Here is a 23,227-nt window from a genome sequence, read left to right as displayed (position 1 = left end):
TTTAGGCGTTATTGGTATTTATTTAATGAAAACGATACAATTGAATGAAAAAACCCCAGAAAGTATTTTTTCATTAGCTTCATTCAGTTTCAATAGTCGTTTAATCCAGCCACATTGATTTTCGGTCTGTTAGACCGTAGGCACGAGTATAGTGGGATTAAATGATTACGATTTCACAAAGTATTGAAATTCATAAATTTTCAAAAATTCATATCTCCATCCTGATGAGTCCGACATGGTACCAATGTACGTCAAACTTTGTTAAACTAAAAAGATTTTCCAATGAAAATATACAAAAAATATCGAAGGGGGATGTGTTGAGATATAAAAATGTTTAATATTGAATTAAATTTTTGAGTAAAATTTCTCAACAGTGTATTTTAAATGTTATTTTTCCTAAACAACTAATTGATTTTCCATGAAAAATTGGCAAATGTAATGTTTTAATCAGACATCTGGATTTCGAGCTACGATTTTTTGAAAGAAATCAATAATTTTGAATACGCCCTGCCGTATTTCAAAAAAATACAATGAAAATTGTGTTTTTGGGTAGCTTTCATCATAAGTACCAAGTTTCAAAACAACGGAGAGGGCCGGGCGAAAATTTGCTGTTTTCTGGTCAATTTGCGTAGAATTGCACTTTATAAAAAAATCAATAATATATTTTTTTGAGAAAATTGAGATTTAAACGTCATTTTCAAAATAAAACGAAAAGAAACATTTTTTAACAGTACGTACTTTCTCCATATAACCCCAATAATAACCTAAAACATTGCAGAGGACACCGAATCAATCGAACCATCCGTTTCTTAGTTATTTTTTTTTGAAAATTTTCAAGCAATTTTTGTTTAGGCCCTTCTCAAAAGTAAAGCTGGAGTCAAAATGGGAACCGATGATGCAAATTATTCTTTTTGGTCATTCAGGTAGCCATCCAGGTCAGGCAGAATGTATCTGCAAAATATGTGCCAAATCAAAAAATACAAATACAAATAATCGACCCTCGAATTCAAAGGAATTGCTCAGCTTACAATTTCTCTGGAGACGCATGGTGCTCAACGACACAAACACACAATGCGTTCCCACCGAATTCAAATGCTTTCAACGACAGCCATGTATGGTTTGTGATTACTGTGTAGGGTACAAACGCTGTTTATTCCTGGAACCACAACAATGCACCTACCTGTTCGAGACATTCAGACTCCGTAATGTTGGAAGCTTGTCGTTCGAACACCTCAAATATCGATTCTCGTGCATCGCATGCATATCTAAGGGTGGGTTTAGACTAGTGATATATTCATGTGAAGAAATATGATGAGATTTATAGAAATCGCATCAACCGTTTACACTAGCGTGAACTTCTATAATGAATATATTCATATTTTCGGTGAATTTATTCACCTAAAGAAGAACTGCATCCAACTTTAGTGATTTCTCACCAGTGAGAAATTCACAAGCGTTTGCATATGCTGAATTTATTCAAGTTATATATACCTCGAATAAGTGTATCATATTTATTCTCACCCAGCTAAAGGAATAGCTATATATCTCCCTAATGTAAACCCGCCATAAAGCATTGCTTGTAGCGCTCCTCCCGCAGGATTCCCTTGCAGCATCGAGGGTGGGTTGCTATTGCTGGGTCAAGTGTAAGTAAATGGTGTGGTTTGTTTACGTATTCCACCGCCCTCCGCCCACACTTTCATCATTAAAGCCAAAGGGATATGGAAGTTGAAGGCATATCGGGATTCGATTCGAAATCATGTACGACTATGTATGCAAAACAGGAGCTGTACCATTGTAGGCGGTTGGAGATTCTGTACCAGCAGCAGCAATGGGTGGAAGGGAAAGTGATCCCACTGATTTGTTCACTGCAACAATAGTCGATCAGTACATTGATATAGACTGTGTTATCATTACAATATTTTCTGCAAATATGAGGGAGCTTCCAAAAACATTACTATGCATTGTGTTGCAGAACTTCTGCAACGCAACAGCACAAACAAAAATAAGAATTGCATTAGAGTCAACTTAATACTGTACCCAAACAAACAACGCAAGATCGACAAGTTGCAAATTTTCAACAGATAGTCCCATCTCCAATGTGCACTTGAATGCTGCTGCAAGCAGCTTAGGCATCAGCCCTGCGTGCTTATTGGTGAAGCAGCAGCAATTTACGAAGCGAAGCGTGTTATTCTCAACTAACGCTTATTTGTGATGACCTCAGTCTCTCTCTCTCTCTCTCTCTTCGTATCATAATTATTGCACCGTCCCGGCAAACAATACACAGCTCGTATTTACAACCAGCTTAACTAGCAATATGGACAATATGTACATGAGATTATTGAATAATTAGCACCTACTCTGCTCCGATTCATTCCGGCCTACGACCTAGCTATCATTCATATGGCAACGCCACCAGTCGATGGATGTGCCTTTCAAGCGCAAAGTTTTTTTTCATCCCCCGCTCGGACTTTATGCAAAATGCCATCAACCTGCCAAGCAGAACAAAGGTAACCGGGGAGCATAAAAAATCCAACAGCTCACATGAAATATGAGATTATGTTCTAGCCGGTTGCATTTTGTGTTTTTTTTCTTCTTGGTCTTCATTCGCGGATGCACACGCCAGCGAACGTTCGCCCGAAGTTGACTGCCGCAGTTTTTGACTCTTTTAACTAGCTTTTATCCCCTTCGTAGAGCAGAAACTGCTCACTTGGCGATTTTAGTTTTTTTTTGTGTGTTTCTGTTCTTGTGTCTTATGGTTTCGTGGTTTCCAATTCGCCGCCACCCTTTGCCACCAGTCGCAGGCGGAGATGCCAGATCTACTGAAACACAAAAAAAAATATTTTTACAAAATACGGATCTCTAGGTTAAATCTAAATCTTTCAAAAACAATATGTAGAGAATATTATCTCGGAGTGTTTATGCGTTTGGTGGTCAGAATCCGTTTAATCAAACCGAGAAAGATGGGTCCTTCTTCCCGATCATGGACTGAGTAAAATCACTGAACTTTCAGCACGAAATCACGCCTGTTTGCCAAATCATTCGCCATATTCAACTAATTTGGAGCCCTGTGACTTTTCCTGTTCCAAAAAATTAAGGCAAACTTAAATGGACTTTTAGACAACATTAGAGCCATTCGAATGGTTTCAACCGGAGCGTAGAACGTCATTTTTCAGAGAAGAAAAAAAGATTTTTCGGACCACCCTGAAATGGAAATGGGCCCTCTAATAGAAAATAAATAAAATAAGAGAATGCATTTTCCGTTCTTATGTCGTTTTGTACCGGTCTAGCAACATTTCGGACATGTAAAATCATCGTTCGGCATCTCTCGCTTTCAATTCGTATGAAACTTAATTTCTGAAACTTAATTAACTTTAGATATATCCTGCGGTTTCGAGTTGTTTATTATTAGCTTGTCGAATTACTCTCAATGATTTTGCAAGCTCTGTTTGCGTTTGACACGAATCTTGATCGAGTAATGTCTCTTATTCTTCGTTCTCAAATTTTTCGGTTGACCAGGACGCATTTTGTCTTTCCCAACCAGCAAAACTAAGGTACCTTACATTATATGGCATTTGTTCAAATTCTTTACTTACACAGCGAATGTATTGAATTCAATTGAATTCGAAGATTGTTTCATTCAATCAATGAAACAAATGATTACTTAGCCAACGGTAGTCCCTCGTCAACCTTGCGGTTACATCACATATATAACCCACCCATTTTTTTGGAGTATGTTTTGCTCCAGATCTGCGAGGAATTTTTTCAATACCCGATGCTATTAAGTTTGAATATCATTTGAAAAGCAAGCAAGAGTTTTTAGATTGGAATGACAGCAGAAGAAACTATGAGAACAATGGACAGCGAAAGGCAGCTCATTTTTAAGAATATTCGTCGCAGTTTTTTCGTGGAGCTGATTATCGGGCGATGTAGTTTTTCGATCCACCACAAACGCTTTTTCGATGATGAAGCAACGAAGGAATTAATTTTGACTTTTATGAAATATTTTTGTTTTTTATGAACTAATAGGAGATATTCATGCTCCTCTGACTAGTTAAACCATTCGATCGAATTCTCCATATCACATATCACAATAATTCGCCTTCGTTATTTGTTTCTCCCTTTAAGGGGGTATTCTAATGTAGAGACACGAATTTCGGACGTTTTTTCGAGTTCCGTAAAAATTAAACAAAGAATATTTCTACTATCCATTATATCATTATTTGTTCATTCATCTTTCAACAATGAAACGAAAATTGAACGGAGAAAAAATATTCATAACTAGAATAGTTAAGAGCTGATGAAACGAGTAATTTAAAAAAAGTAGTGCCATGGCGTACACGATTCCAACTCTTCTGGTTATCTGAAACAAAAAAAATCGAACAGATTCTTAATCAGTAAAGATGCCGCTATCGCATGAACCTCGGACAAGTCAAAAGCATCTTTTTTGACAAAATGGCGACCGGTTTAAAACGTTTTTTCTTACGTTCCCGATTTTTTGAAAATAGTAGAACTTGAGAACTTGAGAACGGGGGTTCGGGTTCGATTCCCGTTCTGGTCGGGGGAATTTTTCGTAAAAGAACTTTCCTCCGACTTGCACTGTGGTCACGCGTATTCTAGAGCTTGCCACTCAGAATGCATTCAAGGCGTGTTATTTGGCATAGAAATCTGAACTAAGTCCTAGTAAAAATGGCGCAAGTAATATTACGTTGAGACGGCGAAGTTCCTCTAGGAACGTTGGTGCCATTTAAGAAGAAAAAGAAGAAGAAGAAGAAGAAGAAGTTGAGATATCGTGTACGCCAGTTTGAAAAAACTAGTTTCGAGAAAAACGCATTTGAAGTTCATTGTTATGGCCGTACCAGGTTAAGGTACCGCATCACTAAAATGGCTCTAACTCGGTAAATAATAGTATTTTCGAAAAGTCCTTTCTAGGGTATATTCCTAAATGCCTAAACTACAGAAATATGAAAAAAAATATTTTTTTCAAATTTCTAGACTAGAATACTGCCTTAATGTTTTTCCACTTATGGTAGATCAATATTAGAATGGATGATCAGCGAAATCCCGGAAACTAATAGAATCGTCAATGGCATTGTTAAATATCTGTAAGTTTTCATTTAACAGGCGGACGCGGTCGTGTATGCACTGAAGCCACGTTAATTCTGTTCGACTCTTCTATATTATTAGATTATATACGTCTAGCCGACATGGAAAAGGTTGCACGATGTTTCCGCGAGTTCCATGAAACTATGTCCTTACAAACTTGCAATAGAGTGTCGTTCAGTGGCTTCGAGTTACAATAGTTAAAGTCATTCCAAAGTTTAAATAAGTTAAAAATATTTGTTGAATGTCAGCCAAAGATTACCATTTTTTCGTAAAATGTTCCAAAACTTGAGAGTTTAAGCTTCAAAATAAAGTACATCCCACCTTTATACATTCATCCTATGTACAAAAAAAAGGATTTTACTTGCAATGAAAAAAAAATCGGGAATTACTTTCCGGCCAACCCTATACTAGTTAGAATCAGTGTTGCCACACGTACAGATTTATCTGGAAAGGTACAGATTTTTTAGTTATTTTTGATACAGATTCTGTACGGTACAGAGTTCAAATTTTCTTATAAAATTACCGATTGGTACAGATTTTTCCACGGGTGAAGTTTCTTACATTTGAACAAAACTACATTAAAGTACATGATGGACTTTTACGCCGCAGTATCGCTTGGTGCGGCAGCTCTATACTTTTAACCCTTTGCGGTCGGATTTTTTCTGGAATTTCCCTTGGAAGAGATCCTCTTCTCTTTCTACGCTGATAATCTACTAATCTACTGAGTACCGTTATCTATTATCCACAGAAACTGCGTATAAATTCGTGAACAAGATCACTAAACACTGAAAATCGTTTAGAAAAAGTGTGAACCATTGAATATGGTTGAATAAAGTATTCAGTATGATTTTTGCTGTGGTGGCTGAGAGCAGACATGCGACCGCAAAGGGTTAATATATGATAGCATGCAATCTAGATTCAGAAAAACTAGGTATAACCATCATCAAACACCCGAATGACGAATAAAATGTGAATGTGAATGAATTTGTAATAAATAATTTAGTATTTTTCATGCTAATAAAATGGATTTTACTCTACAACTAATATTTTCGATGGTACAATTTTTTTATACAGATGTTTGGAAGAAAAAGTACAGATGAGGAAGATTTTTGACCCCCCCGGATACAGATTAAAATGTGGCTACACTAGTTAGAATAAAGATTATGCCAAGCAATTGTCTCAATCAGTGGCGTAGCGAAGGGGACGGTCCGCCCCGAGTGTCACCCCTCTAAGATCTCCCGGACCCGGTCCAACGACGGAAGAGGGAATGTTCCATGACCATATCAAGTATTGATTTTGAATGAAGGTAAACGGATATTACTTATGGTATTATCTAAAAAAAACAAGTCACTATGGAAAAGTCCATGTAATAGAATCTATCGTGGTTTTTTATGTTAATTATTTCGTCATACTACATTTACATCTTTCATTTCTGTACTGAAGTGTAAATTCAAAGTCTCGAGAACGAGGGGATTACGTTCGGAATACAAAGCTTTACGCGTTAATATCTCTCTAACGAATAAACGAGGTGGTATGAAAATAACATTATTCGAAAGATTAAAAGTCTACGAGAGATGTTTTTTACTTGTTGGCCATAAAAACTTGTTTCAATAGCTCAAAACTGTTCCGAATACAGACTATTTAAATCATTGTAAATAGCGATAGCTTCATGAAATTTCATTTCAGTCTCGATTGGTCTGCGGTTGATGCATGATATATGTTGCGTCGGCTGACCAACCTCTATTGACAATTTTATTTACCTCTATCTTTCTAATTATATTTTAATATTTTACTTATCTGAATTTGTCTTTTTTTTTGTCCCATTTATTTATTTCAGGCTCAGTGGCATTTTAGCTGTAACAGAGCCGAATTTTAATCGTGTACATGTCACATATTTATCATATCTATAATTAGCACATTACACAGTTGCCATTTTTCGGCGTTAGAGTATTCCCTTCTATACCATTCCATATGGTACACACATTTACACAGTAGCAGCCATTTAGGCGTAAGAGTTTTCTATCTGTTCTTCCATTATCCAGTTAGACCGGACAGCGGAGACAGTTGATTGATCATTGTTGAGTTATTTATAGAACAGCAGCCCGATATGGCTTGCAGAGCAGAGCAGTTGTATGGATGAATCGATCATATTTCGACCGTGGATCGATCTCCATCGCTGATGATTGTTGCGTGGACGTAGTTATTCTGTAACAACACAAAGATGGTCAATGAGGGCCCTGAGTTTTGAACTCACGATCGATCGCTTACTAAGCGAACGCGCAACCAATGTGGCTACGGAGGCCCCCTGAATTTGTCTTGTTTGGGCTCATATCAAATTTTCGCAGAACGTTTGAAAACTTCCGCTGGCTTCTATCTGTCCCCTAAAAAGATCTGGTATATTGAAAAGAAGCGTAATCTCCATGGTTTGTTAAAGGCGTTGAGGAATCTCATTTCGTCTCTTAACGTCTCGGCTCCAGAATGGTCCGTCCGAGTGAAGTAAGTGGTCTAATTTTCGGTTTGGGATTTGCTGTCATTCTTACCAGTGTTTTCGAACTCCTTCCCTGTTAGGAGTTCTGGCGTTGAGGATGTTGGACTCGGTTGGTTGGGTTCGGCTGACTTGATCCTGATGGTTAACTTCATTTTGAAAAATAAATACGCCCTGATTTGCTTCCTAAATTGAACTGTTTTTTTCCTTGCTATCATGAACCTTTTGGTTTGTCTAAATAAATTGAACTAACTCATTGAGCAAGATTCCAAACTATATATACACGAATTCTCACTCTAGCTTAAAATTAAAAGGGAGTGAAAAGATCTCCCTTTCCTACTCAGATAACCGATACCGCATCGGTTATCTGCCTGCCTATTTGCTACATAAAATTCATGCCATGATTTCCATCCACCGCTAACGCTAAAGGGGCTCATTTTGGTGAAGATTTTACGACCTAACTATTCGCTGATTGCCAGCCAAAGAATCCCAATATATATTTTCCTGCTCTTATCCTCCACTACGCCACTCGCATGGGATCCTAAATAAACTTATTTGTTTCTTTGCCATATTCCTTTCGCTATCGCGCCTCGAGCCTGGTTTTTCTTTGAAATAAATACATAAACCGTTCTTCTCGGTTACTCAATCCAGACTACTTTTATTTTACTCATCGCTCAGGATGCCGAATCTATCTCCATAACTAACACTATCCTGTTCACACTCGCCTGAACTGCGAGGCGGAGTTTTTCCTAGTCTGCTTCCTACTGTTCATTTGTTTTTTTTTCTATTCTACTCACTCTCTGTGAATGTGGGAGGTAGCACATATATAAAAATCGAAATTCTTATAAAATTCTTATAAGACTTTTTTGTATTATATATTTTTTAAATTGATAATATTTATTCCTAAGAGAGATTTCTTCACAGAAAACCATCGCGCTCATTCCTTGCGCGCTAAAGGGCGAGACCTAAACAAAACAATTTTTATCACCTATCTAGTGGCCCATACAACGCTCTCACCTTGGGTCTTATGAAATCATCTTCTTCTTAAGTGGCAGTGGTTCCTAGAGGAACTTCCCCATCTCAAGAATTACTTGCGTCATTTTTATTAGTATTTAGTTGAGTTTTCTATGCCAAATATCACACCTTCAATGCATTCTGAGTGGCAAGCTATAAAATACGCGTGAGAACAGTGCAAGTCGAAAGAAATTTCTTTGACGAAAAACTCCCCCGACCAGAACGGGAATCGATCCCAAACCCCCGGCATGTTAGTTGTGATGCTTGTCACGGGAGCACTAACATGCTTCCCACGAAAAAGGTTAAAGTGGGAAACATCTAGCTTATTTGCCGGCAGTAAATATCTACTCCTATTCCTTCGTCTAATGCGCTATCTCTGGCGCGCTTTTCTTGGGAGCTCTATAGAACAATTGAAGGAAAGGAAACGAAACATGTGGTTTCCTCCTGCTGGCATTATTTGGTTTTTCAATTGCGCGTTGCCATAACATTACCATTAAACAGTCCAGATATTAAAAAATGTTCTATTGTAGAATACTAATATTCGCAATCGAAGCCATTTTACACAAAAATCATTTTTATTATAAATTCAATTTTTAGGCGTAGGAGTCTGGTTGTTTTGAAGCGATCCGGTTATTAAGCCCATTTCCGCATAGGATCATAATAATTTCTTGGGATGAATTTGAACCTCCATGTTCACTCTTTCCATGAACATGTGATCTGGCGTTGTCATGCTGTAAAATTACCCTGTTGTGTTTATTCTCCCGTTATGATCGTTTTTTCTTCAGAGCTTTGTCTTTGGACAGCATTAATTGTAGTCGATACCGTGCGTTAGTAATAGTTTCAGATCGTAGGTGCTGGCAATTGTGTGTCATTTTACAGTGGATTCCTATGTTCTTCATCATTCAAATAAAAATCAATGCTTCTGAATCACTTAAACCACTTTTATCACGTTAGAAGAAAATGATGCAATAACATATTCGGCAATTGACGTTCTTAAAAATCAAAATAATTGTTTACCATTGTTTAAAAATGTCCAATGTTAAAAAATGTTTAAAAATTACCAATATCAAAGTTTAGCTGAATTTGTTACAATGTTCATTATTTGCAATTATTTCATTGGTTCAACTTGTGCGTTACCAAGTTTCATGAAAACTTATAAAGTTATCAATTCGATTAGTTATTAAAAATTAATATTAGTATTAATTTGGCTATTTTTGATTTTAACTGCGAGTTCTGCGGGTTTCGTATATTCGACAAAGCATATAGATAAACAAGATAAAAAAATCCGGCATCTCTGTTCGCCAGATCGCTCAGAGCCGCGAATTTGAAGAAACTAAAAAAGAGAGCAAAAGAACCGCCAACGACGGAAAATGTTTTTGGACGAGGACACCAACAGTACCGATAGCTACCGGAACGATGTGTGATATTGTGGGAAATTAATAATTTATGCATCATGTTGTGTTTCCCTTTTTGTGCCCAACCAGCAGCGGCTGCAGCAGGTTTGGGCAGGGGTTATTACTGGGAAAGACAAATGTGTGCATCAATGGTAAGGATGTGCAAAGGGTTTGGCGCAAAACGAAAGGTAGTTGCCTAAATTTGGGTTGATTCTTTATTCATGATTTCCTATCTTTGAAGGGGATGACAGGATTTATTGTTTTGGTCGAATACTAAACCACTTTAAATATATTCCTCCCGCTCGAAAACATTCGTGTAACATTATTGTGTATAGACCAACAGCTACAATGTGTCAATATACTGCGAAGACTTACCTCCGGATGTTGATTGTCACTTGTAATCCCGGCATCCATCATTTACTAAGGTGACTTTATACCGGAAACTTTCCTGCTCGATGTGCTGACCATCCCTACCCAAAGAATCCGGTACCAATAGTCGTCGCTTTGACCCATTCTCACGGCCAACCCGAACACGTTGCCCTGATGGTTAGGGATTTCGTGGTTTACACCCGAAGCTAACCAGCGTGAATCCTCTTGCTAGCTTGCCGTTCATCCCAAACTACCTGTATCCCAACCCCTCGGATCGCAGTGCAGTCCTTCGTCCTTCGCTTCTGCGGTATAGTAGCACCTAATTCCATCCCCACTCTCTTCGCTCGCAGACACATGTGTTTTTGCAGCAGTCAGGCGAGATTTTGTTGACAAACGTAAGCGTGTCTAGGATTTAGCCGGAAAAGCAAAAATGGTTCGCCAATGTGTAGCATAAATCTTGGGCTTGACCGCTGCCTTCATCCACGTCCCACTCCCTCTGCGAAAGGACACTGCAACCATTTTGCTCCCAGCGGAGAACCGGTGCAGCAGCTGCTGAGAGAAAGAATAATTGCTGATGACGTATTCCATTCCGTGGCAATGAATAGTTTTATTAGGTTAAAAAGGGTTGGACTAACCGGGACAGTCGAGCGGTAGCCCAGGTGCCATTATTTTTCGCAACAGGACAGCTTAATATTTATTTCGGCGTTAGCTTTAACAGAGCAATTACTATTTGAAAATCCCCCCACAAATCGGAACATACATTCAACATTTCAAGTTCGCCCCAACCAATAAATTAGTGTCTCACAGTGTCACGGTTATTGGGTTTATTTTTGAGGTTACAACATGACAGGATAGCCACCGAGCCGTCGAAACAACCACCCACCACTTATCAATTGTAAATTTAAGACTCGATTCGATTTTTCGCTTCAGCGAAGCCGAATGAAATTTATTCTCTTCGTTTTGAAAGCGCTCGCCCCATTTGATTTTGACGCCTGTGAGGGAGTCTTTCCAACTCGTAAACTTTAGGAATCGAGTCTTGCGATTCCTATAATTAGTTGGCGTGGGCTCTTTTTAATTCATCTCTAAACGTAATCGATATCCCTCCAACGCATTTACTTCGAAATACGCCATTAAAGAGGATGTCGAATTAGGACCGACCGAAACATTCATTCATTCTCAAAACAAAAAAAAATCACAACCTGACCATAAAAACGCGGCGCGATTAAAACTTCGATACACGTAACCAATTTAAAATCGTTCAAACCATGGGAAGCCCGCGCTCACTCACCACAGAAGTAAACCACCAAATGAGGGTAAGACTATGGGACGATTAAGGGCTGAATTGTTGGACGGTTACAAAAATGAGCCCCATTATGTTTTCAACTGGTACGGTAATTCTTTTACAATTTATTTCAATATTCGCATGTGTATTCCGGCGCTTGCAGCCACAGAAAAGGGCAATGTAGGACGATGCAAAATAGCTTAAAAATACATTGTAAACTGCTCGCAGAAAAAAACTCCGAACAACATCGCACCTAACGGGGTGAGGCCATTTGAGGAAGGTCGGGAAAAGTTAGCAGTTAACAGCACAGTAGCGGCGCACCGGACACGGATGTAGTCCAGAGATAAGTGAGCATAAAATTCGAAAAGTTAGATCATAAAGCCGAGCGTGATAACATCGCTCCACCGCCTCGGAGCTTTGCCGGCGCTTAATTAGATTGTGCATTAACGGCGTGGCGCCTAGGATAAGCGAGCCCTGTTTGTCACTTTATCTTGTGTTTGTTTTTATCATATTTTTTTCACTGCTCGTCAGCTAAACTCATTTATTCACGATCGAAGAAATGCTGGCACTCGAATTATGATACAATATCGTAATACCATTATTTTTTGTTCATGATGTGCCATATGTAGTTTGAAACTGAAAGATCCTGAAACTCTCCTGATCTGATTATGTTCATTCTTCTGACTTTCCTAGTCTTTAAAGTTGTGTTATTATTTGTATTTTTCTAATCATACAATGGATAGATCAATCCGAACATAACGAAACATAGGTTTATGTGAATCAAACGGAAATAATCAAAATATTCTGAAGAAGGGATAAGGTGTGAAACAAAAATATAGTAACTGAACATGTAACAAATAATGGATGATTTCGAACGCTTATAACTCGACTATTTCTTAATAGATCGCAAGGATGTTTGCATCAATCAATTGAATTTCCATGCATCTATCGCGATAAAGAAAATTATATTTTTTTAAACAAATTATCAAATTATTGGAAAATGTCAGGCATATTCTAAACGAAAATTAAGCGTTCTGATTGGACCAATTCATGCTCCTCAAACTGCACCGACTAGAACGATCAACACAATAAATAATGTCGTCGCTATGGCCAACATCCAGTTTCTATGTTGAACGGAAGTGCCTTTTTTGTTTGCTTCAGAATGTACTTCCAGAAAACGCACGAAGCAAGCGTTAGGCAGAGCATGCAATGACTCGCAAAGCAAAGTAAAAACGAAATACACATATAACTTAGGCGAGTATTTCTTGCCTTTTGCCTTTTGCCTTTTTTTGGATTTAGGCTAGAAAATGATTCTTGAATGTTTATTTCGTTATAACTAACATTCAAAAATACAAAACTTCAATCCAAAATCGGACTGGAACTATAGTTCTTTTGATTTATTCAGGTTTTCTAACCTGTTCTGATCCTCCTTATTCTTCAAATTTCACAAATTTCACGAATTTTCCGAAGACAATTATTCTGATTCATTTTTTTTCGAAAGAAGAAAGAAGAATGATGTTTTTTTGTACTCTTCTTTTTCACCCTTCTAAAGAAACTGATTATTTAGACTCTGCTGAGTCGTCCCATTTATAATAATCTTTTATTTTACTTATTTTTCAATCCATTTACGTTTACTCATTTTTTCAATTTTTCTGGTTATTTTTTTCTCTGGATTCCTCTAATCTCTTCAATTCTTTCCAACATTCTTATTGTTGTAATCATTATGCTTTTTCCTTATTCTTGTTATTCTGGTTCTGGTTCCTTTATCTGATTTCGTTGTCACATTCCATTTGATTCCGTTATCTGTTAAATCAAATAACGTTATCTGATTCCATTATCAAATTCCATTGTCTAACTCCATCAATTGTTTCCGTTAGTTGATTCCTATGTTTGGCTTTATCCTTATCTCTTATCTCTTAGTCCTTATCCCTCAGTCCTTATCCTTCAGTCCTTAGCCCTTAGCCCTTAGCCCTTAGCTCTTAGCCCTCAGCCCTTCGTCTTTGGCCTTAGCCCTTAGCCAAAACAACAAAAAACCGAAAAAACCTTTTTTTTTCTTTTCTCTCAGAAGGTGATAGATGATCAATTTTGATGAAAAAAACCTTCTACGCATATGTTCGAATATTAACAATGACAGAGTTACAGAACGTTTTTTCTTTGATTCAGACTCTGTTGCCTCAAACTGGCACTACACTAAAAAGTACGCTGCGTAAGCCAATTCTGTTGCCTTCATTTGAAAGATGAGAAAATTTAGTACAGGATATAGTAGTGGAACATCCAAATTAGTGGATTTAAATAACTGTTTTGGAAGTGAAAATTTCAAAGTTAGTAATTTTTGATGTGTGATTATTAATTTTATCCCAAAAATTCCTATTGAACTCGATTGTTTCTATCAATCAAACTGAAGTTCTCAAACCACTCTACAATTTGTTCCTCGACACTCAACTTCTATCTTTGTTATATAAATACTATAAATACTAGCTGACCCGGCAAACTTCGTCCCGCCGACTGCTTTTCTGATTTAAATAATTTCGAACACGTTCCCCGAAAATCATTTTTCTGTGCGCGATCTATATTCGCAGTATATAATTTCTTTCTTGACATATACACCTGACGCGGGCTGAGACACTTCAATCCTGATACTGACTGTTCGAATCCGTTGCTCCGTTCTTGAGTTAAATCGTGAGGAACGGACACCAAATCATTTTTATTTATATAGACTTTGCCGCCCTATTGGTCTCCCAGCTAATTGAATTTCCCCGAAACTCTCGACAACATCTATCTTCAAGCTGTTCATCTCGTCCAGCGACTTCTTCGCGTAATGGGCGCAGGCCAGGTCCGGCCAAAACACCACGTTCTCCTTATCCTTATCCAGGTGGAGTTCTGAAAACATATTCCGGCTTTTAGGTTGAATCAAATATATACCGTAAACTCGTCCATTCCAAATCGTATCACTGATTATTATTCGACAAACCACCCTCATTCGGTCAAGATTTCTAAACAATGAAATACAAGTCTTTATTCAAAACCACGAACGGAGCCTGCGGAAACATCCATCCAGGAATCAAATTTCAGTACACCTTGCTCTTCTGTTAATGGTCTCAAACTAGAATGTGTAAAGCAACTATTTTATTTTCTCTAACTTAATGTATCCATCGTCCATAGCATGTGCGGTTCTCTCGAACAAAATAAAGAACATAAATCACACATGGCTGGATGGTGGAAATAATTGAAAATCTGCACGCGGGGTAACATTGTTTCAACCTACGATTTCTCGTTCTCTCATTCGTTCACTAAGAACATCTACTTCGTTTACTTCTTAGCTCGCAATTATTTTGAGGCAGAAATTATTCCATTGAAAGTAATACATAGGTGGCATAAAGCTGGACACACGACATCCGTCCCCAGAATCGTTTGCAATTCAAAATTTTAAACTTTTCAGTAGCAGTAACTATTGCTAATTATAACAAACTTGCCGACAGGCTTGCCTTTTCCCCGAACTCGATGAAGACTGCCATAATAAACGAGGCCAATATTTAGCCGCGAAAAAAATATTATTGTTGCATTATGAAACCCCGTAAAAACAATTACGATGTTGCACAAATTTATGCATTCTTCCGCAGTGTTTTAATTCGGCGGAGGTTCTCTTGTAAGCGAACCAAATTAGCGGAAACTTTTGCCCGATGGTTCCGACTTCCGGTTGAAGCCATTTAAGCGCCAGCGCTATCCGAGAGGGAAGAAGAGCGGGACTCTTCACGATTTCTTATTAGATAGTTGAAGTCCCGAGCAACGGGCAACGGCAGCTCGCTCGCCCATTTTTCGCTCCTCTCGACTGCTCTCATGTTTAGCTGACCTTTCGAAGGCACCAGCAGAGCCCCTTGTACATCTAGTAGAATGAAATTTTATCGTACATTTTCACGGAGTAGTAGCGCAGAACATTGTACCCCAACAGGTAAACGACTGCCAACGATGACGGGCGGAAAAAATGTTTCAAACATGAAAATGATAGCGTGCTTCATTTGAATGCGGTTTTGTCTTACGTTTGCATATCTGTTTATATTTTTTATTCTTTGCAGGTAAACGAGAAACATGGCGGAAAATAATAACTGAAACTAATTTGCATGATTTCCCTCTGTAACAAGAAGCGCTAGAATAATAGAACGCATTATGATGCGGTAATGAGCAATGGAGCGGGAAGAGAAGAAAAAAAAATGTCGCTCGTTGGAACTCGACTGTCCGATACATCGTTTGTCGAACCCAATTAGCAAGAGGTTTTTTCTTCTCCGATAGTATACACCGATGAACTATTTTTCCTTTCCCTCAGATATTGATGGCTTCTGGCGAACCGAATGTGTGCTATTTTGTGATTTCCTGGTATTGCTTGTTTTTTAATTTATCGCCAGAGTTCCTCGCCGACGTACAATTGTTGAAATTTCCCGGAATGCCAGGCATGTTCAAGTTTGGTTTTTTCCCGTAAATTATGTCGTGCGTTTGGAGTGTTGTGTGGGCGGCTGTTGTCGATTTAAAGATTGGTATATAGACTTTAAGGTTTGTTTTCACACTACTTCCCAAGTGCATGAAGTAATCAATGGAAATGCAGTTTCGTCGCTATGATCTGAAAATTATCAATATGCATCAATCAATACCAAATTTTGATTTCACTTCGTTGTTGCTCTCCGTGATTGACCTGAACCTGCGAAATTGCACAAAAAACACACTGAATGACGCTTGAGAGTAGCAAATCATTCTCATTGAGCATGTTTCGATGACTTGAACTTCAAATAGTCAATAATGACGCCGGCCACGTCCTTACAGTCATCAGAGGAAGGGAAGGAATGTTAGCATGATATTCACAGCCAGAAGGGTTTCCTCTACAGCGTGATTCCCTTGGGATTATCATGGAAGGAAAAATGGTTAGTGGGAATGGGTAAAAGGAATGAGAATTCACTATGATGAGTTTAGTGATTACGGGTTCATTCATTGCGTCAATCGATTGGAAATATTTCTACGCATCTACATAATAGTAACGCATTTTTATATACCGTCGATGGGTGTGAAAATGGGTCAAAAATGGTAGTTTTCGAACTTTTTGTTGAATAATTATCGTAAATTAGAATAAAACACAATTCTGATTACGTAGAAATGTTCTCTAATGATGAACACTCGTAATTGTTCGAGAAATTGTTGAATAATATTATTTTTCACTGAACTACGATTGAATGAAAGCTAGCTGATATAGTGGTTCTCAGATTTTCGTGAAAAGTGATAGTTTTGTTCTTTATCGCAAAACAGTAGACCCGTATTTTTTATCATTAGTTGCCCAAAAAATCATTTTTTTCCCATTTTTTCCAAAAATCACTTTTTTGTTTTCATAACTTTTGAACTACTGTACCGATCCGGATGATCTATATATCAAATTAAATAGGTGACCATTTCCATTTCAAGGTGGTCCAAAAGATCATTTCTCTATTTCTATATCTATATATTATTTTCAAAAATTATTTTTTTTTAAATTCATAACTTTTGAACTACTTTTCGAAAAATATTATACTTGCAGAAATTTCGGATTTTGGTCTTGTAATTATTGATTGTATTTTTTTTATAGTTTACATTGTCTCGGGATTAAGGGCGCTTTTTTTTAATTTTTTTCTTGAAAGCTAAGATATCCAAAATTCAGAGATGCGTTATTTTGTGTTATTGAGTTATGATTTTTCAAAATTAACCGATGATCCGAAAAATCATTTTTTCCTTTTGTTTTTTTTTTCCAAAAATCACTTTTTTTAAATTCATAACTTTTAAACTACCGGGCCGTTTCAGATGATCGATATACCAATTTGAAGCCACATGAAATACCACATATGCATAAAAATTGGGTTCTAGTAACATAGATGTTGTCTAGTCGCGTAGGAATATTGAACGAAAACTGAAAAATGTTAACTTTGCAAATTCACCCGAAAACGAAAAAAAATATCATACAGGTAAACTTCGATATATATACTTCGAACTACGTTTGTGAGTACTTTATTATGCTTCGATATAACGTACAATTCGATACAACGTACAATTTTTAAAGTGAAATGTACGTTATATCGAAGTTTGCCTGTACCGAATTTTCTCTTTGTTGACTTCCATTGTTAACACCCTGGAACTCACAACTGAATGGAACAAACAAAAAAACAGACGATTATCACCTTTACAATGAACCTACACTTGAAATTCTGTGATCGATATTGCGCGAGATATTGATCACTATAGGGAAAATAATGATAAAAAAATGAATTATTCCGGGAAAATAATGATAAAAAATAAAAAAAATACTTTTCCCCCAACCTAATAATATCTGAATTACAAAGTGATTTGGAGAATTTTAGATCATCCACATACACGAGAACACAATGTGCGTTGTGTCCCTGAGCTTAATAAAAGTATTGGGACAAGTTCTGTAGCTTATGTTTAAGTTCCTACAAAAAATTATATTTTCATAATACTTTTATATGTTTCTGTTTTCTCATCACGTGAGACTACAACATAGCTAGAGAAAGTGTTAAACTATCCAAAGTATATAGTTTTATACAGTCAATCAAGTACGTGGCATCCGTCCCTAAGGTTGTTAAAAACGTGTTCTTCTCGATTCACATTTAAAAAATGTGAAAGATCCTATTTAGTTATTCGTTTTATGAATAAATAGTCATCTGAATTCACGAGCAATCTATACTCATAGTGGAGGCGATCTGGCGTAGTGGTAACATCCATGCCTCTCACGCTGAAGGTCACGAGTTCAATTCTCACTCCCGACATTCTTCCAAAAATGGAAGTAAAAAGTGACGAACCAGCCAAATAAGTTGAAAATCACTATAATACAAATAAAAAAAAAAAAAAATCTATACTCATACAGGCGTGACGTCAAACGTTTATTCTTGTACTAGCTGACCCGGCAAACTTCGTCCCGCCAGAAATTTGTGTTTTGTTATCAATACCTTCAAACATCCACGTTTTTTACTATGAGCAAGTTCATGGGTCCAATCGCAAATCTGGTCTTTGATTGATCTTCTAATCGACCCCATTGAATTTAACTTTTACTCTAAAATTTCTAATATTTCTAACAAAACTCATAAATATAATATCAGATTATTTTCAGACACAATTCTCGTTCAAGATTTTTCAACCACTTGCAAATAACATGTTTCTCCGTTACATGGAAAAAATGTTTTATACAGAAAATATGATAGAATAAAGACAGCCCTAAATCGGACAATTCCTTCCTCGAGTTCTGCTCTTATCAACACATCCGGCGATCCTTTTTTTTTTTGTATAGATAGAAGAAGATATAGGAGTGCGTTTCATCACATTAAAATCCATTTCCAGTATCGAACAAAGATCAATTTCGCTAGCGCAAACACCAAATGGACTAACAGCCCTTGTCACTATGTAATTATAGAACATATGGGAATTTAATTTTCTGAATTTTACCTTTTTCCTTCAGAGTTTTCCGAAATTTTTCAATTGTCGTGTTTGGTTGGAATATTTTTGGTTGAAATATGTGTAATATTTTTATGGGACCCCCTCTTTATTCCAGAGTAGGGAGGGGTGTCATACTATTATAGAAACATTTATTGCACCCAAAAACCTCCACATGCCAAATTTGGTTTCATTTGCTTGATTAATTCTCTAGTATAGCAGAAATTTGTGTTTCATTTGTATGGCAGCCCCCCCCCCCTTAGAGAGGGGGGTGGAGAGTCTAAGCACCATAGAAACATTTATTACACCCTTAAACCTTCAGATGCCAAATTTGGTTTTATTTGCTTGATTAATTCTCGAATAATGCAGAAATGTTTGTTTCATTTGGTATGGCAGTCCCCCCTTAGAGAGGGGGTGGAGAGTCTAACCATCATAGAAACATTTATTGCACCCTAAAATTTCAATATGCCTAATTTGGTTTCATTTGCTTGATTAATTCTCGAGTAATGCAGAAATTTGTGTTTGATTCGTATGGCAGCCCAATTTTCATGTTGATCGGTTCAGTAGTTTCCGAATCCATAAAAATCAGACAGATAGACAGACAGACAGAAATCCATTTATATATATATATATATATATATATATATATATATATATATATATATATAGATTGCTCTAGACAGCGAGCACTGGTCAACATATGTTCAGACTGAGAGTTGATTGAAGTTGACTTTTTGTTGTTTTGCCGGTGTGCCTATCTTTCGCGCCACTGCTTTTGCTCTACAGACACAATTCAGTTTTCCAAAACTACAGTGTGTCCACTACTACACTCTCGTGTGTGTGTGTGTGTAGTGGACACAAGTAAAAGAATATTTACGAACACTATTCCTAAACTAGAATCTTTCAGTTTTGAAACGATCATTATCATTATCATGCATCATTAATAGTAATGCAATTGCGCCGCTTGAAAAATCATTTCGGTGTCGCAATTTGTTTCCTTCTTTTTCGAGTGTACTTTTTGATATTTTTTCAAATTATCAATCTTGAACTTGTTATCAAATGGAGAATTGAAATAAATACCAAATAATTACCAAAATCCAACGAAAATCCCACCTAGCACAAAAGCCATAATCCAGCAATACCATCGATAGCACTAAAATTATGATCCAGCAATATTAACGTTAATGGCGACACCAAAGGTTCTTTTCAGAGCCACCAAAATTTTCTTTTTTTAGTGGTTGCTCGGTTAAAGATAGAGGGCGCTATGTATTTTTTTTTTCTGGAAAGCTGAGGGTTTTTTTTACATATCCTAAAATCTGAGGGGCGTTTTCTTTCTTGTACCGACTTTAACCGACGACCCAAAAATGTTTTTTTAACTTTAAAAAATCAACTAAGAAAAAAAACCTCTCAGAATTTAGGATATATTATGTAAAAAAAACACTTTAAAAAAATGTTTTAAAATATAGTGCCCTCTATACAGTGTCGGACAATAGAATAGGACCACAGCTCAATCCAAAACAGAAAGTGACGAAACTTTGAGAAAAAAAATTCCATTTAAGTGCATCAAACCATTTACAAATTGTAAATTCCATTCTTCGAAGAAATTAAAATCATCCGTAGTTAAACCAATTGTCCTTTATTTAAAAATGCGTTTTAAGCATACTTACTGACTAAAATAACGCGACATAAAATAGGACCGCTTTAGAATTCATGGTAAAAAAAAATTTAAAAAAAGGAAATTCATACCGTGATCGATTTGCAGGGTTAGTACTTGGTGGTATAACCCTTATTACGCATCACTTCTCGCACCCGGTTCGGCATCGACTCCACTAGCTTTTGGCACGTACTCAGCGGGATAGCGTACCACACCGCCTGGATTCTCTCCCACAGCTGCTGCTTGTTTTTTGATTTTTCGGTGTACACCTTACGTTTATCTATTTCCCATAGGTTCTCTATGGGATTGAGATCAGGGGACTGTGTTGGCCACTCCATAACGTCTACCTTATTATCCTGGAACCACTTTTTAACCGTTTTAGCGGTATGTTTGGGGTCGTTGTCCTGCTGGAACTGCCACTTTAAGGGCATCTCCCACTCGGCGTGTGGCAGCATTACTTCCCGATGTATCTGGGCGTAGAGATGCTGGTTCATAATCCGGTCGATCCAGTACAAGGGACCCACCCCGTACCAAGAAAAGCACCCCCACACCATGATGTTACCTCCTCCATGTTTGAATGTTTTATTTGTATACTGGGGCCTATACGCACAGCCGAGTGGGCCCAACTCTTACCGTCCGAGCCGATGAGGTTCACTTTGGTCTCATCCGACCACAGCACATTTCTCCATAGTTTCTCCTTTTCCGGGTCCAGCTGTGGGAGAGAATCCAGGCGGTGTGGTACGCTATCCCGCTGAGAACGTGCCAAAAGCTGGTGGAGTCGATGCCGAACCGGGTGCGAGAAGTGATGCGTAATAAGGGTTATACCACCAAGTACTAACCCTGCAAATCGATCACGGTATGAATTTCCTTTTTTTTAAATTTTTTTTACCATGAATTCTAAAGCGGTCCTATTTTATGTCGCATTATTTTAGTCAGTAAGTATGCTTAAAACGCATTTTTAAATAAAGGACAATTGGTTTAACTACGGATGATTTTAATTTCTTCGAAGAATGGAATTTACAATTTGTAAATGGTTTGATGCACTTAAATGGAAATTTTTTTCTCAAAGTTTTGTCACTTTCTGTTTTGGATTGAGCTGTGGTCCTATTCTATTGTCCGACACTGTATTTAACCGAGTAAACTATAAAAAAATAAATACAATTAATAATTACAAAACAAATATTTCTTTAAGGACTTTAATCTTATATGTCAATCATCTGAATCGGTTCAGTAGTTCAAAAGTTATGATTTAAAGAAAAGTAATTTTTGGAAAATAAAAAAAGGAAAAACTTGATTTCCCAATGAAAAAATATACGGGTCTAATATTTTATAATAAGGAACAAAAGTATCACTTTTCATAAAAATCTAAGAATTACTATATCGGCCATTCAACCCTCGGCACGGGTCGCGTAACACCTTGGCTTAGGGGTTTATCCATTACTTTCTTTCTATAATAACCATGGATAACATCTATTACAACCATCCTCCTTTTTGAGGCTTTGGACGCACTGCTCTGGTTCTCAATAGTTTCAGGTTCTTTTTCGGACATGCTACTATGGATATCCGTCATTCGCAGGCGGAGTTGGCATGGAATATTTAAATTGACAGTCCTTGGTGTAGTCCTACGACTCTCCCGTTATGTCTAAAATAAAAAAAAAATTGTCTGAAAATAGAAATAGTAAACAAGCACTGGACAGGCCTCAAACATCACGCACATCACAGCCGAATTTCGAATACGTGTCCTGTCACTTACTTATTGGAAAATTTAACTGAAACGCCAGACAACGAATCAAGTATGAATTTGATTAAATTGAGTTGCTCTCTATATCAATGAGATGTTTCGTAAACATTATCCAAACACCATGCGCAACGTCTCCAGGGACGAAATGACAGAAGCCACCTTGTGAGCAAGTTTTAATACTTGCATTATCTTCCCACCGGAATCCATCAGGGTTAAACAGTATTAATCCAACATGAGGGGAGTTTTCCCATACAACCCCAAATTTCACCAATATTCACCCATAATTTCACCGTGGGAACCTCTTGTCCGTGGAATGATCCCAAATCGCATTACATCGTAATTCTGCTGTCGTTTACACAACAAACAACGCATTACAACACCCACTCAACCAGGACACCCGTTTAACCGCCCACCACACTCATGCCCTCTATTTCATTCGTACACCCACTAGCTCCTTGAAAAAAAAAACAAGACCCGGTCTGTCTTCTCGCCACCGACAACAACCTCCCGAGACGCTATCGTCATAAATCATCTTAGTGGGATAATAATTATCTCGAAGCCATCGCAGCAAACGACCGAGTTTGGATTCAATAAACCCCCCCGAGAGAAGAGAATCAGAAAAATCAAACCCTCCTCAAATCGTTGCACTGCCCTGGGGGGATGAGTTACACAATAGAAATCAGCAGACAAAAAGCTACCACCACCACCAACACCGTCACCCGCAACAACG

At 37.5% G+C, this 23,227-nt stretch overlaps 1 protein-coding gene across 1 annotated transcript in view; it reads left to right on the top strand.

Annotated features, from left to right (window-relative positions):
- Positions 1-23,227, top strand: part of LOC129769694 (uncharacterized) — a 105,506-nt gene that overhangs the window by 63,923 nt on the left and 18,356 nt on the right. The window lies entirely within an intron of this gene.

This window comes from Toxorhynchites rutilus, chromosome 2, assembly GCF_029784135.1.
Source record: "Toxorhynchites rutilus septentrionalis strain SRP chromosome 2, ASM2978413v1, whole genome shotgun sequence".
Taxonomy (NCBI): domain Eukaryota; kingdom Metazoa; phylum Arthropoda; class Insecta; order Diptera; family Culicidae; genus Toxorhynchites; species Toxorhynchites rutilus.
Note: the sequence above shows the minus strand (reverse complement) of the source record. Positions and strands in the feature narration are given on the sequence as shown.